The following is a 17,964-nucleotide window of genomic DNA, read 5'->3' on the forward strand; positions in this document are numbered from 1 at the left end:
TTCAACTCCTGTTGTTTTATTCTGAAGCTGATCCAAGTGGCGTCTGGATTCCTGTGGGTATATTTCATATCTTATATGAAATGAGGAGCAATTAAACTTCACACAATGAACTAATTTTTTTTCTATTTCTAGTCCCACTTAAAATGCCAAATACAATTTGCTGTCATTCTTCACCATCAGATATTTGTATTTTTTTTGTGGTAATCCTTGTTGTTGTCATTTGTTGTTTCCAGACCATACAGAAAAAGCTGATTCTTTTTACCTAGAAATGCAGCCAAGGCGCAAGGTTTTAATAAAAATGTCAAACTATTTACAGAACAATCAGGTGTTCTGCATCAAATAAGATGCCACACAAATTATTTGTGCCTCTCCAAAAAATAATTTCTTTCCACTATAAGCTAAAGGAGAATATCACAATCCTGATGCCTGCAGGCCTCACAGCAGGGGTGTATCACTCCTGCTGTTATCCACCTGGAGACAGCGTTTACACTGTAATCTGCCTTTGGTGGCTTTTTGGCTGTGACATTCAGCCTTATTGTTCTGACACACAAAACAAAAATTTTTGTGACTGGGTGGTCTGGGTTTGATTTCTTTTTTTTTTTTAAATCTGAGTGACACCTACCCTATGTGTTCAGGTTTTAGAGTTTGTTGATTGGAAAGCAGATGAAGTTCGATTCTGGCTCATCCCTGTTTAGCTGACAGCACCACGCCAAAGCCAGCGTCTTAGTAATGGCAGATTTTGCCAGAAATGTTGAAAGTTGATTGTGATGTGAAGACACAGGATGTGTTTTGTCCTGTTTTCCTCCTTTCACACCAGGGTCGGGGCAGATGACCACTTCTCGCTGAGCTGGAGGTTTTTTCCTGTTAAGAGCTTTTCCTTCTCACTGTCACTAAAGCTCTTACTCATAGGGGGTCATATGATTGTTGGGGTTTTCTCTGTTTCTTTGGATTAGTGTAGGGTCTTTAAAATATAAAGTGTCTCGCAGCAACTATTGTTGTGATTTGGCGCAGTACTGACACAACTGAACTGAGCTCATTCTCCCTCTGACCTGTTGTCTATGCTTATTTTAACAGAGGAGGAGGAGCTTCGTTTGCAGATCCCTCAGTAACAGCAGCAACGTCAGCATCAGCTGTAGTGAGCTGGCCTGCAACACTCAAATAACTGATCTCCACCATCATGACCAGCAGCATCCCAGAACCTCTGAGTGAGACAACAGAAAAAATACAATCATTATCCAGCCTCAGTGATGAGATGAAACAGTGTGTTTAGTGTGTTTACACTGACTGTATAAACTGGGTTAAATGTGCACACAATAATGGAGCAGGTTAAAGGAGATGAATCCATACAGGCAATCTAATCTAAATCTAAACAAGTGCTAATCAGTATTTGATCAACATTAATGGACTAATGACTCATGTGTTACAGTGTTTTTAAAAGATACATTATTAAAACTACATTATTCTTGGAATACTGTCGTCTACCTTATTTTCCGCACTATAAGGCACACTTAAAATCCTTTAGTTTTCTCAAAAATCGACAGCATACCTTATAATCCGGTGCACCTTATGAATGAATTCTGGTTGTGCTTACTGACCTTGAACTGATTTTATGTGGTACATGGCGCTCAAAAATCTGTCAAAAAAAGTTTTAGTACGAAGCTATGAAGCTGCACTGCTTGATGGATTGTCGGAGCATTTCGGCTACCATAGCCGGGAGCCTCGCAGAGTAGTCTGGGTCCAAAACTCCGCTTCAGGTCCCAAAGTCAAACGAACACTGTGGCATCACTGAGAGTTAAAAACTGTCTAAATTCTTTCATCTTTAATAAAATGATCAGCGTTGCTGCTCTACCAGTTGTAACAATTAAGTTTGACATCCAGGCATCCATGAAAACAGAATTTATTAAATTTAACAGAGTTAGAAGTTAGCAGGAAGTTAACTCGCTGGTTTCCACCTAAACATGATATACCATGTTCTGAAAAAATGAAAACGTACAGCTCTGCTATCACTTCCAACATAAATGAATTCAGAAAACTACATGTCAAACAGTTTAATATCTATTATTGTGCTAAACGTCACATGTTACAACGAAAACATGCAAACCTTCGTTATTAACTGCAGCTTCAACATTGAGCTGCAAAAATGCTTTTCCCGCGGTAACATTTCGACAATAACCTGTTAGTTTATTACTAGGGGTGCAACGATATTCGTATCGATATTGAACCGTTCGATACAGTGCTTTCGGTTCGGTACGCATATGTATCGAACAATACAAAATTTGTAATTTATTTTATCAACTTTCCTTCTGAAGATGCTGTCTGTGTTGAGCGCTCAGTGAATCTGCGTTCGACTACTCCGCCTAGGCTGCACTGTCGAGCGCAGATCCACTGAGCGCTCAACACAGACAGCATCATCAGAAGGAAGAGCGCAGGGCAAGCTAGCAAGACAGAAGTTAAGCTCTCCTTGCAACATGGACCTCCCCCACCCTCATTCAGATCTGGTGTTTGGAATTATTTTGGTTTTCATGTGACGTATGACCCTGAAGGTAAGCGAGTCATGGACTAAAGTAAAACAGTATGTTGGATGTGCCATGCAATGCTTAATTACATGGGTGGGAACTAGTGTGTTAGCGCAGTTAGCTCGTTAACGTGTTGGCCGTCTAGCCCCATGCACGGGGCGATCGGCGGTAGCTCGTTAACGGAGATTTGCCGTGTTGTGGCGTTAAGGTCATTTCAACGAGATTAACCTGAAAGCACTAGTGGGAACACAACAAATATGACTGCACATTTACGCCGACATCATCCTAGTGCAAAGACAAGTGGAAGCAGACAAAAACGACAGGCATGCTACTAACTTTACCCGAGTCATTTAGACAGCCGTTAGCACATGATTCTCCTTATGGGGACCTGATATGTTTAATATGCTGCTGAGAATATAGCCCAGAAGAAGCGGATAGTATAGCTTTTATTTTGGAAAGAGACATTTCTCTGTAATAAACTCTCTTTTCCAAAGATGAGTGATTCCTCAATCAGATACAGGGCTCGCAATATCGCTAGCCCGACGTCCTGGAGCTAGCGATTTTTCCCAGTCGGGCTACCAAAATCTATCTCTTCCCTGCCCGTCGGGCTATTGTAGGAAGGAAAAATATATGTCAATGCTTTTGCATTCTTTCGGAAATGTAGCTGGGTAATTATGTCATTGGCATCGGTGAGCCACTGTCAATATGTGACATATTGAAGTCGCGTTTGAATTTGCGCTTGTTTTTTGCTTTCACTTTGCAATCTCGCGAACTGTGTATAGAGAGCGACAGCACTGATCTGTGAGTGATGATAATTTGTGCACCAATTCCTCTGACATCGTCTTATCAATCGTTAGCTTACTACGCAAACATGACAAGTGAAATCTCCCGCAGCAAGCTTAAACATGTGAGAGGTTGATTGCGCAGAGAATCGCTGAGCTTATGTGAGTGCGTGTGTAAAACCAGCAGGATTTATATTTTAGTTCTGCTGAGCCAAATAAGACAGGTCAGGGTGAAGAAGTGACAGCCAAAGAAAAGCTTACCACAAAACGGAGAAGTTATGACAAATCAGACTATAAGGCAAAAAGAAAGTGCAGCTTTATGGTTTCATGGACAAAATAATTTCTGTGGCTGCAATATGACGAGCTAAATAACCAGGGGTGTGTGACAGAGCGGAAAGGCTGATTATGTTTCCAAGATGGTTTGTGTTTTTTAAAAGGAAGGAAACCTTCCTCAAAGCGGGCAGAGCAGTGGAGCCGCCGAGGGAAAAGCACACGATACAAAAACTGTAGAATTAAAAATATAATTTATTATATTTAAATAGTTAAAAAGGTAAAATGAATTAAAACAACCTTGGCCAAGGGAAGACACAATAAAAATCAATAACACACAACATTAAAAGTCCAGTGGAATCCACCACGGCCTAAAAGTCACAGAAAAACTAAGAAATCCAGCGTAGTAATAAAAGAGGGAAACCCAGCAGAGTCCTCGCCTTCCTCCTCGCATTCCACGTCCTGGTGCACTGAAGAAAGGGAGGGAGCGGCAGTCACTATTCCTTTGGCAGTTTACTTTATAAAAAAGGATAAGTCAAAGACTTACCTGGGAGGGCAGAGCTCTCAACTCCGCCCGCCGCTTCCTTAAACTGCAATCGGCACCGCGGTCTCACTGCTTCTGTTCTCCCGCAGTGCACGAGCTGGCTCTTGTCGTTATTGCCACTTGACTGCCGCTACGCGTCCCTAGTCACTGGTAATCTCTTTTCCTCCCCAGTCGCTGGTCATCTCTCGCTCTCCAGTCGCTGGTAATCTCTTTTCCTCCCCAGTCGCTGGTCATCTCTCACTCTCCAGTCGCTGGTCATCTGCTTCATCTGATCATCACTACTCTCTGATCGTCTCTCGCTCTCCCCTCTGATCGTCTGTGTCTTTCCTCTGTCTGTCTCGCATTCTTCGTGTTGCATCATCCTCTGTTGAACACCGGCTCCAACCCTTTTATGTGTCATTGAGCACTCTGTAAATTACCTTTCCTTTCCTCTTCAGGTGTGTCCAATTAGTAAAAACGGGGGAAAAGGCGGAGTCTCTCCAGGACAATTTGCCGGCAACTAAAACATGCAAACTAAATAAAACACTGCACAAAAATATAACCAATGCATGCAATATAAAAAATAAATATGTACACTTCACATTAAAATACAGCACAGCAAAACAACGTCCGTCCTTCCCTGGATGACAGGTGCACATAAGTGGTCCGCAGGTGCGCATTCGCTGTCAAAATAAAAAACAAGCACAAGGGTTAGGGTTAAATTTAAAAACTGTACTTTTGAGTTAAAATATATATTTATAATTTTAATAAATGACAAATTAAAAAGGCATGAACATCTTTTTTGTATCGAAAATATATCGAACCGTGACACCAAAGTATTGAACCGAACCGAACTGTGAATTTTGTGTATCGTTGCACCCCTATTTATTACGGCACAGTGTTAAATGGTAAATGGTAAATGGCCTGCATTTGTATAGCGCTTTACTTAGTCCCTAAGGACCCCAAAGCGCTTTACACTACAATGTAGCCACAGCTGCCCTGGGGCGCACTGACAGAGGCGAGTGAAGTTAAAGTGATAGAGAGCACACAGTGTCTTTTGTGGTTCTGGCAACATCTCCTTGCAATATCAAATGGCAACATCTTCTATAATCAACTGTCCTGCTTGATCATGATCAGATCTACAGCTGCTAGTTTTGTAGGTTTTCATTGCGTTAGGTGATGCTCCTTTAAGTGACCTTCCAAATTCAACCAGTACCTCCAAAACTGAAAACATCACCTTTATTTGTTATGGAATCAATCAGTAGTCACTGTACCTTACTCAAATGAAGCAAACTAGCCAGCCTGGTAACCCGTCTGCATCTTCCAGTTTAATTTCAACTCACCCTTAAGCCTTTAGCTGTCAGCAATTATCTCCTGCCTAAAAATTCCCAGCATGCTTCACCGCCAGAGCCTCTGTTCAGACCCCGACCAAGTCACTACCTGATTCAGGTTCCCTCACTCTTTCATCAAGTTTTCTCATCATCTGCACTTTCTTCTGATCTCTTTTCCTGGCGTTCCTTTTTCATGTTTGTTGGCACATTCAATAATGCTGGCACTTCATTCAGTGCAATCCCTGACAACCTGATTGAGGTCACGAGCCGCTCGTCATCTTAAGCCTGCCTACCAGTTAGAGTCTTCGACCTTTGTAGCAGACAGTCATCAATGCTTCTTGGGGATGGGCCATCAGTCTCCTCTGAGGGCTTCTCCAAACTGCAGCCTCAGTTCCTGCTCAGGCATCTGCCATTACCAACTAGAAACGCTGTCAAACCTGAATGAGGATGAGGTGTCAGCTGGTGAATTCTAGTGTTAGCCACATTGAGCTGCTGTGGGCAACAAGTTTCTTTTTTCCACATTTTTAGTTCATAGAGTTATTTGATCATGAGAAGGCTATAATAAAGTCAAATGATGCTTTTTCCAGAGATGGTTGTCATAGTGCTGCAGCTGCACAAACAAGGTTGTGAAATTGTCACTTACTGCCTCACTTTAAGGGTTACATGATTATATATATATATATATTTATTGATTTATTGATTTATTTTTATTTTTTTTTCAGGTTCAAATCATGCATTTTAACATGTCTATACAAACAGGATTTTTGATGTTTATGTTCCCACACCAGCTGCATACAAACAGGTATAGAAGAAAAATATACCCTTACCCCCCCAGGCGTTCAGTATCTGCAGGGAGTGTTAAACCACACATGAGAAGTGGCATATTATAGACCACATACACACATAGTCCTAGAGAGCCTTTTTCTCTTAAACACTCATAAAACATTTTGTTGCACTCACTACCATCTTTGCTCACAGCAGGACCAAAACAGTTCTTTGTGGCTGTTTTAATTTTGTGTAGTTGTCGTTTTAATCAGTTTTAAGGTTACACGTCAGAGTGAAACCGAGATGTCGCCTATTAGGTCTAACAAAGGAGACTGTTGTGTTCCATTATTGTTATAGTGTCGGGTAACACATAAACCAAAAGGGTTTTTTCCTACCTTTCATCGTGCCAAACCTTCAGAGATAAGCTATAAATCTTCTCATCATTATAGTTTTGGCCTTTTTAACTGCAGGTGTTCTATTGTACAGAAATGCTGATGTAATAAAAATTACATAACTTTTTCATGTAATGCTCATTGAAGTTTTCATCCTCGCTCATTCTTAATATCTACAAAATCCACTAGTACTGCTCTGGTATCTGCTCCTTTGTGTAAGGAGGAACAGGATGAACAGTGCCAGAGCTACGATATGACCTCCAGGAGAACACTGGTGTGAATGTCCAAATAATCTGAAACACACTTCATGAGAGTGGCTTAAGGGCCTGCTGTCCTCTGGTGGGTCCTGTGCTCAATGCTCAACACCATTGCGTTCAACTGGAATTTGCCATCGAATACCAGATTTGGCAGGTCTACCATGGGTTCCCAGATAGCAGCTTCACCCGGAGCACATGTGACAGATGTGAAAAGGTCTGGAGAAGCCGGTAACAACGTTATAGCTGTGTCCCAATTCAGGGTCTGCATCCTTCGGAGGACCCGGCCTTCTCAGTCTTCGGAGGACGCGGCCGACGTAGCGAAGTGCGAGGTTTGTGACATGGGACGGTCTAGCCTCCGTCGAGCTGCTCAGGTTGCCTAGTACCATGATACTAATCGCTGGAAACGTTTCATACAGCATTGTTTGACAGAGACATTTTTTATGTTCATTTGTTTGTTTTTATTTGAGCTTTGTTTGATTTGTTGAGTATCTGAGGCTGACACCACGGGACTATAAGAACATGATTGTTGGGCTTCATTTCTGTGCTGAATAGTCATTTTAAGATTAGCTAGTAAATAAAAATTAGCTTATGTTGTTCATGAGACTAAAGTCATCTCACTTTGGTAATGTAAACATAATATGGCCAATATTAAAGTTATTATTATATTAAACTTTAGTTATTGCAGCAGTGAACTTGAACTCCATGTCAAATACTGAGCCTCAGTAAAGATTGAAGTTGCAGTTATTTATATTTCCTATCACCTTAAATTTTCACTCAAAGACAAGTATCTCTGACAGTGTATATATAGATGTATTATATATAAGAGACAAATATTGCTCCTTTATTATGTTGGCATTAGTAAATGTGGCTCAGTGCTTACAAACATGTGTAAAAAGACAATTTACGAGCTGTGATAACTGTTTCTGATAAAATGAAGAGTAGACTGATATATGAAATACTGTATTCCTTTATTGGGTGAGAAAATCATACCATGTCATAACTGCTTTAAGTCATACAGAATAGATATCAGAGCCTTAAACAGGCTGACTTCTGCTAAATGGGTCAAACTGGGCAGAAAGTATACAAACACATAACATCCTTATAGAATATGATGTAACACTATAGATCAACTTACCTCAGAATATATAAAGCATATGAGCAATATGATACAACAAACACAGCAGTGCTACTAATGCAAAAAAAACGCTGTCTCAGTGTGGACGGGAGGCCAAAACGAAGACAAAATGATGCGTTTTCAAACGAAAATGAATTAGTGTGGACGTAGCCTGAGGGAACAATGGGCTGGGAGGTCAGTTCATTTCCCATAATTATGCAAATTCTCATGACACTTAACAGCGTACAGTATGTTACTCTGTTTGTGTTGGGGGACCCGATCCTTGGGGTGGACCAATTGGGATTTGAAACCCACAGAGATGTAGTGTTTAGAAAAATGCGTCTCAAGTGCTCCGATACTCCTGACTCATACAGGAACACTACAGGTTTTCGCTTAGGCAGCAGTTGTCCTTCTCTCCTGGATTGGCTGGAGCCTTCTTTTGGCGCCTTCCCAGCTTTGACAAAAGTTCAGCTGGGATAACCATCTTTACTCAGGGCCTTCTTGTCAAGAGGGCCATTTACATGGAAAGGGAAAGACCATCTCTGAATCGAGGAAGGGGCCTAAGGGTACATCTTTCACCATCTTACAATGCTGTGATTGCAGCCGTTCCCCAACTCTCTGTGAATGGTCCTCATGGCCATTGATCAGTGGTTGTTGATCAGTGGTCATGAGAATTTGCATAATTATGATGAAGGAACTGACCGCCCATTGTTCCTTCAGTCGGCTGGTTTCAGTCATTATGTACTGTTTACAAGACTGGGGACACCTGCAGTCAGCTGAGCCTGAAGAAGTCACTTGGATGAGTGACGAAACGTTTCTCCCACTGAAAACGTTATGTCCAGATGAACAGAATCAACTTTTGGAGGATTACCTAATAACTGTTCCTCAGCCTGTCCTCACGTTGGACACTTGCAGTTGTCACAGATGGAACTCAAATGTGTGATAAGCTGCAGGATTCAGACACAAGTATAACTTATAAATATATGTTCATACTCTTATTACACAATCAGAGAGAAAGAAACAGAGAGAGAGAGCAGGACAGACAAAAAGGTGACAGTCTCAGGTGTACACACTGCTGATTTGCATATATTTTAAAGTAAAGGCTTTAAAACCAAGTTGACTCTGCAAGTACTAACATCACTAATGTCACATAACTTTGCCGACATGTGGCCAATAGTAATGTTTTAAAGTTCTTCGTTGTCAAACATATGCACATAAATAAGTGGCATAATATTCAGTACTTGCTTTTAAAAGTTTATTCTTCGGCTGCCCCGTTTCAGCCATCCGCCTTTTTTTTTTTTTAAATTATCCACACTCAACGCCGCGCTATGAATTCTGGGATATGTTGGGCCACAAAGGATACACCGACCCATCCTTCAAATTTGGGGAAATGAAGGACGCATTTGGAGCAGTGATGTAATTGGCCAGCTTATGCTGCCTGTAACATCGTTCAGCATGACTGGTACTACCAAACCGGTCATGGCTACAACTGTAGCTTGCCTCCACCAGTGTATGAATGTGAGAGTGAATGAATAGTGGTATTGCAAAGCGGTATTGTAAAGTGGTATTGTTCTGTGCCCCTGTACCAGTTTCCTTTGTTAGAATTCCCACTGCCTTTGTAAATCTAGTATTTCACGTAGTTCAGTATCACTCCTGTTTGCTAAGGTTATTAAAGTCTCATGTTATTCCTCTTAGTTCAGTGTTTTCATAGTTCACAGTTGCATTATGGTCTCCCCCTTGAAAATAAAGTTCTGTTAATTACGCTCACCCGTGCCTCACTGTGTGATCTGCACTTGAGTCTGGTTGTCTGGGTTGGCCTCGGCCATGACTCTACAGCCTAGGCAATGGTACCCTTACTGCTATTAGATATCCAGATGAAATCCTTGGATCTACTGTCAGACTAGTGGGTCCTGAGTTCCTCCTGGTGCACAATAGTGCACATCTTCAAGAGTATGCAGACAGTTGATCTGCATACAGTGGGTAAAATAAGTCTTGAACAAGTCACCAATTTTCTAGGTAGATATATTTCTAACAGTGCTATTGGCATGAAATGAATTCAGTTGTGAATAAAAATCAAATAACCACTGAAGAAGATTTTATTTTACATTCTGAGTTCATCAGAATTAAATTCATCATACCAGTACCTGTTCTCCAAGTACATCTTTAGTAAATGGACCTCTTAATGTATGTATCCAAAATGAGTTTGGGCATCCCTTTCTTTTAATATTAACAGTTTAATGTTATCTGTGCTAATCGGAAATGTCTCAGATGTACCATTAATTGGCAACTGCACAAGCCATTTTCCATCAGTGCAGTCGGTAACACAGTCTCCACTGTTCCTACAATTGTTGATGAACACATTGGACTGACAAGCTACACTCATATCTGACACTTCATGTACCAATACCTTTTCTCAGGGTTAAGTTGAACTCCAGCTGCAGCCTCTGGGGCTCTTCACTATCGGCTATATTGCAATCACATATCTATACATCTTTATTGGCACCAAAATCACAATAGTCTCCTAGCTTCTACATTCTCGCCAAGGCGTTGGGAACGTTGATGGACATTTGTGAATTTTGTAATGCCTGGGCTCAAACATTTTATACGAATTATCCTTAACATATTGTTTGTCTCTTGGTCCAGTTTAGTAGCAACTCAAAAGCAGGAAAAACGTTGCCTCCAGATCGGCCATTCTGCTGGTTGAGTAAGGCCAAACAAATCAGGTTCAAATGATAGGATTCTATGGCAGCCACAAGATAAATCAGTTTATACATTCAGGTTTATGAAAACAATTTATTTCAAAACATTAATGTATATTTTATAGTAGTTTAGCATTTGATTTGTTGGTTACCTGTTGAGAATCTTTTGGCTATATTTATGTTTGCTTTCTGAAGCAAAAAGCTAAACCAAAATGCACAGTCTGTGTTCTGAGTGTTTGGTTTGTGAAAGTAGATGAGGCCTCTTTGGTCATTTCCTTTTAAAACCATACATGCACATACATACACTTGTATGATGGCACACATGCATATGTAATGTTACTGCGCTTTGGCAGGAAATAACACTGATACTGCAAAGTGGCGGCTCTTTTTAGCCCAGTGTGATTAGATTAGTGAAGAAGATGGTTTCTGCTGCCACCATTGCTGTGTTTTTGCTCTGCTGCTACTTCAGTGCTTCCTCAGGTACGGTACAAATAATCTTATTATTCTGTCTGGTTTATTTTTTAGCTCTAAAATCCAATCTTACTGATTATGATTTTATCTATCTATCTATCTATCTATCTATCTATCTATCTATCTATCTATCTATCTATCTATCTATCTATCTATCTATCTATCTATCTATCTATCTGTCTATCTGTCTGTCTGTCTGTCTGTCTGTCTGTCTGTCTGTCACTGTACTATATTTTTTTCTTGTTTTTTAAATAAAAAAGTTAAGGTTTTGTAGTTCTTAAGCAATTACAAACACATAATTTGCTTTTCTAATATTATCTGATTATATCATCTGATTCCTCACCTTCTTTTCTGTTTCAAAGGCTCTCAGGATGATTGTGTTTATGCTGCAACAGGCTCAAGCTTTACTGTGCCCCTTAAACATGAGTTGAAGGAGTCAGCTAACCTGAGATGGTTCAAGGACAGAACCATAATCTTTTATCGCAGAGGTAAATATGTGATCACGGGGAAAAATGATTATGTGGATTCAACTGGATCACTGAAGCTGACACGACTGACCAAAGACATGTCAGGACGATACATCCCAGAGGTTACCAATGCAGATGGACTAAATGTGGGACATTTACCAAGTGTGCGTTTATGTGTATTAGGTAAGTAACAACACATTATACATATATTTATTGTGTTTGTACTTCTTCTATAACAACAACCAAGTGTGCTAATGTATCAGAAGCTGTTCCAGTCACACTCTGTGATTAAGTGTTTGCTTTTATTTTAAAGTTACTGTTCAGTTTTATCAATCAACAGTACTTGTTATTATCAGCATTAGTTTATATAATGTTGATATAAATTTTCTTTGCTCAGACCCCGTGAAGAAGCCCAAAGTGACGATGACGTGTATTGAGGCACAAAAAAATGTCAGTTTTAGTTGCAATATTGGTCAGGTCAGTACAATATTTACATTTTATGCTTCATATATATATATATATATATATATATATATATATATATATATATTACACATTTAATGTTTTATTTAAATTTACATTATTTAAATTTCATTTTGAGCATTAAGTAGCTTACTCATAATTAAACTGCTGAAGATTATGTAGACAAAGGCCTCATTTCTCATCTACTGAAACTAATTCAAGTTTTTACCTGTGCTGTCAATAAGCGTTCACTCACAAATGTTGTTTCAGCACAGTTTGAGTCTCTATGCGTCTATTACTTAATTATATAGGCTGGGGAATTAACCAGAGTGTAGGAAAAGATAAATATATTACTAAGTTTAGCCAAGTTTGGCTTTTTATGTTAGACTTACACTCAAAACCTTCAATTAATCCACACATTGAGTTTTCTCCCACAGGATGACACGATCGAATGGTTAATGAATGCTAAACGGTTGGCAGAAAAAGGGAAGACGGTGATGAGAGTAGCCAAAGACGTGGCAAACAGCCATTTCTCTTGCAATGTTTCTAACATCATCAGCTCTGAGATCAGTCTGCCTGTTCAACAAAACTGCTATAAGCCTGGTAAGTATTATGTGCTATCAAGTGCACAAATCTTCAAATGTACCTTTTTCCAAATGTTCATCAATTGAAGTCGTCATTTTATTTAACTCATATGCTAACAAGATACTTTTCTTCTCCTTTTATTTTAAAGCTTTTGCCCTGAAACACTATTTGGAATTATAAAAATATCTGCTGATTGTCAATGATTTTTTCAGTTTAAAAGTTGTATCTTATTGTACATTATTCTCACAAAATGCTCTCTCAAAGTAACTGGGACGAAAAAGTAAAAAAACAAACAAACAAAGCAAACAGAAAAACTGTGACAAGCTAACAGTAAACAGCCAATAGCAAAGATCTATCGACAGTAATGTATAATATAAATATAGAATCACAGCACAGGCGAATTCTCCACGTCTTTCGAGCATGTCTCAGTGCAGTCCTTCATGTTTTAGTTTCTGTTACTTCTGTAGCTGTTCTGTCATCTTATTGTCTCTCTAGAAAGACTTCCAGTGTTGTGTTTGCTCAGATTTGTGGGGTTTTTTCTATTATATTTTATCTGTTTCCATTGTGTTATATTGAACTTTTATCGATTTATATTTTTGCAGCATTTTCCATTTAATCAGGGTCAAAATACTTTATTAATCCTGAGGTAATTATGTTGTAACAGTTGCTGCAAGACAATGAGAACAGTGACAGACTGAACTAAAATAATTATTACAATATATTACAAAATATAAGAAATAGCTCTAATATATACAAATATCCAGAATATTACAGAGATGAAATTTATATGGCATTTTACTCTAAACTGTAAAACTTGTTTTTTTGTGCTGTGTGCCAAAGGATGGAACTATTGCACTGTGTACTGTGCGCTCGATGGAGGAGATGTACAGGGAGATATCCACGGGCAGGAATGATTTCCTGTGTTGTTAAGCGGTGCATTCGGGTAATCTCCTGTGACTGGCCAGCAGGTCAAAGAGTGCATCCAGCATTGTTCTTATCTTGGACAACAGCCGCCTCTCTGACACCACCTGAAGGGAGTCCAACTCCATCCCCACAAAATTACTGGGCTTGTGGATCAGTTTATTGAGTCATTTTGCATCTGCAACCCTCAACCTGCTGCCCCAGAACGTAACAGCACAGAGGATTGCGTGATGGGGCAGCAGGTTGAGGTTTGCAGATGCAAAAATCACTCAATAAACTGATCCGCAAGCTCAGTAATGGTGTAGTCTGTTTGATCAGGGCCACCGTAGCAATAACTTCCTAAGGTCTAAGCAAGTCATTTTTATCCTCGATAGACAAGAATAAATTGTGTCATTTTAGTATTCTTTTTTTTTTTTAATCAGAAACCAAACACAAAAACAATATCATTATGTGAATATCCAGGGTGCACCACCAAGAAAAAAATAGATACGATTTTTAAAAAACATAACAATTTTAAAACTGTTTCGCCATTTTAAATTCAACTTGGAAGAAAGAATCTAAATATCAAAACATTTTTTTATCCAAATTTCTGGAGGATAAGCATTTGTGATGGCTGCAGTTACAGCCACACTGTGGTAATATCTGTCAAACATGAGTGTTACAGAGGCTTACACATAACACTACACTCACATTTTTCTTTTATTAAATATAGGATTTAATTTACAGGGTAATAAAGAATTGGTTTTGGTTTAAATGTATTTACTTATACAATCACATAATACTGTATTCTAAAATAAGTGCGCACATTTTAGTTTACATTGTTATGTATGTATGATTTAATCTCTGTTTTCTGAGTGGCTGCTGCTCCCATTACCTTGGTTGATGAGCTAACATCAAACACGGGAAAGGGGGTGGAGCAAGCCTATATGGAGAGCTGCAAATTTGGTCACACCACAATTCTGGATCATGGGGTTAATAAAAAACCCTTTTTTGACTTTAACCTCTGCCGGAGTTCCATCTCAGCATTAACCTGAACTCCTAAGCAGGTTCATACTGTATATGGAAAGATATCAAAAAGCTGAGGTAAACATGCTCTTTGCTTGCAGTGTTTCTGTAATCAGCCAGTTTATCACAAATGCTTAAAGCCTTGTGAATATTATGTGCTATCAACTGTCTGTTGATGGCTGAAATGACCATTTTATCAAAAACATCTACAAATACATTTTTCTTCTTGTATTATTTTGAAGTTTTCCCTGATGTATGTGACACTGACGTCTGTATTCCAGTGCGCAGTGGAGCAGGTATGTTATGTTACAGTTATGCTGAAATAAAACACAAATTCACTGTTTTTTACATGCATAGTTCACTGTTGTTTTTGTCTTTCCCCATCAGGTATTCTTCTGTTGGTGATCCTCACTGCCATTGTTTGCTGTACTCATAAAAAAGCAAAAGTCATAAAGGGTAAGATTATTATTATTATTATTATTATTATTATTATTATCATTATTATTATTATTATTATTATTGTTACAAGCAAACTCCAGCCTGTGGCACTTTGCATGAAAACACAGGCATGTTTGTCAATTTATTGTGTTATTGTATCTCCATTATTACAGTGCATATAGTGAGATGGCAAAAAAGGCTTTAAAACATATTTATTGTTCTTCTTCTGCCACCGAGGGGGAATCGCTACCTTATCTAGGAGGAGGTGTTTGTGTTTCTCAGGGATCCCAAGGGCTACATTGTCTTTTGCTTTTGCCCGCTGGTATGGTCTTCCATGGCAAATTGGTCCTGTGTGAGGAACCAGACAAAGAGTAATTCAAAAGCCCCTGTCAGTCGAAGATCCAGGGAGCAGTTCACCCTCCCCAGAATAGGGTTACCGGGGCCCTGCCCTGGAGCCAGGCGCAGAGAGAGTGCCTGAAGGCGAGCGCCTGGTGGCCTTAGTCCATGGGGACCCTCCTGTAGGCTACACCACCTGCAGGAGGCACCGTAGAGAAGTGTGTACTGGGTGGCAGTGTGTGCAAACCACAGTTTGTCCATAACAAACACCATGTTTGAACATGAGGGTCTCCATAAGTGGACGTGGCACCAGGACACCTAGGCCACAGATTGATGATCTATAAATCCATGATTTATTTGCATCATCAGACTGCAGCCATATGTTTTGGACACTCAGGTAAAGAGGGGTGGTGAGCTGTCACCTGATCACCATGTATTGGTAAATCGGATCAGATGGTGGAGGAGTTGCTGGACAGACCTAGGATGCTTAAACGTATAGTGAGGGTGCGCTGGTTGATGGCCTCCAGCTCACACTGAAGCAGTTTGCAGCTCAGTGTGAAGCGGCAGAAATGAGAATAAGCACCTCCAAGTCTGAGGCCATGGTCCTCAGCCGGAAAAGGGTGGAGTGCCAACTCCGGGACAGGGACGACTTACTGCCCCAGCTGGAGGAGTTTAAGTATCTCAGGGTCTTGCAAAAACACTCTTTCCTATTGGTGGAAAAATGTACCACTTCGACCAATCAAAATATGATATGGCAACATGGCATTTGGTTGTTTAGGAAGAGGGGGAAGTTTTAGGAGCTACAGCTTTACAATGTACAATTCATATGTGCATTTCAAGCTACAAAAATGATTTGTTACTTTTTGTGTTTGTTACAGTAAAAAATATAACCTTTTTCAACTCTGATTTTATGTTTTTGTCTGATTTTAGATTGTGCATTAATTATGTTAATACAGCATGTCAAAATGAAAACATAATTGTAAATCCAGACATGTGAGATTGTGCTGAAAAGATTGATACCAAACAAGGCAAGATAAATACTTTTTAAAGGTGAAATGTGGAGGTAAAATCAAAAGTAGTCAAAAACAGCCATTATAGCCTGGACCCCAGAGGGTTAAACATTTTTTAAAGTACCACAATAGTTACTTTTCCTAGTAATTAGTTACTTTTATAATATTGTAACTCAGTTACTAACTTATTTACTTTTTTGAAGAAGTAACTATTAAATATAACTGATTACTTTTTAAAAGTAACTTGCCCAACACTGCACAAAGCAATCCAAATTCACAAACCCTGCAAACACCACCACAGTGTCCATTCTCTGCACTATGCTCATTCAAATTAAAAAATTTTGTATTTTTTTGTAGCTGACCAAATACTATCAAACCTATGGTGCTATTCATAGCAGAATTTGCTTTTTACCTAAAATATTGAGCTATGGCTTTAATTCTGCAAGTCTGACATGTAATCTGTGCTTGTGTTAACAGATAAGAATGAGCTTCCACTGAAACAGCAACATCATCATCAGAAGCAGCCGGTTGGTAGAGTCCCGGAGCCTGACTTCTGTGCAGACTGTGGTCTGGAGGGAGACAACAGGATATAATTTAATCATTATTCAGACAACAAGCTGTTAATACCTCTACTTTTTTCCTCTAGACCAGTTCATCTTGGCTGTTAGACCCTTCAAGACTTCAATGACTTATGTAATCTTTCTGACATTTTTTTTCTTTCTGTCTGATTCAAAGATTCCCAGGATGTTTTTGACCTGTATGGTGCAACAGGCAGTATCTTTATTGTTTGCCTGAAACCAAGCTGGGCAAAAAATTGACCTTAAAATGGAAACACAATGATGAGAAAGTCTTTTCACAAAGAAAAGTGAAGGACATGGCATATCCAAACCAACAAGCCTGAAGACAAACAATTTGAGAAACGTTGTTTCAATGAATATGGAAAATTAGAAAAAGAAAATGATCTTTATTTGTTGTGGGTAGCTAACAACAGAGTAGATTTATTGTGGTTATATGTTTTGATTTTTAATCTACTCATTAAAAAAGTGTTACATCTGTGATGCATCAAAAGCTGTCATAAGCACCTTTGTCATCAGTATTTATTTAATGCATCATCAGCAATTCTTCATATAATATAATATTAATGTATAAACATTATATAGTCATAATACAATCTCAGGTTATGTGCAGACAGTGTTGGGAAGGTTACTTTTAAAATGTATTCCACTACAGATTACAGAATACATGCCCCAAAATGTATTTTGTAATGTATTCTGTTACGTTACTCAATGAGAGTAACGTATTCTGAATACTTTGGATTACTTAATATATTATCATGCTTTTTACAACTACATGAATGTACTATTGCTGTGTGATTTATTACTATTACTGCAGGTTACTCGCCATACCAATACCAACTAGATTTTTAATTCTTAATATAAATGAGTAACAGTAGGTGCACATTAGGTAAAGCTGCACTTTTTGCAGTGATCTCATATAGAAAACTATTCTGCGCGAATATAAAACAGGTTCGTGGCTCCGAACCGTAGTAAAGGGACCTCTGGCTAATACGTTGGGTTCCGTGTTGGGCTCGTAGCCGAAAACTAGCTTTTCTTTGTTGTC

At 39.2% G+C, this 17,964-nt stretch overlaps 1 protein-coding gene across 1 annotated transcript in view; it reads left to right on the forward strand.

The window, feature by feature from the left end:
- LOC113016553 (uncharacterized) overlaps positions 1 to 17,964 on the forward strand; it is a 109,781-nt gene that overhangs the window by 40,871 nt on the left and 50,946 nt on the right. The gene's annotated exons all lie outside the window — the stretch shown is intronic.

This window comes from Astatotilapia calliptera, chromosome 23 (assembly GCF_900246225.1).
Source record: "Astatotilapia calliptera chromosome 23, fAstCal1.2, whole genome shotgun sequence".
NCBI lineage: Eukaryota > Metazoa > Chordata > Actinopteri > Cichliformes > Cichlidae > Astatotilapia > Astatotilapia calliptera.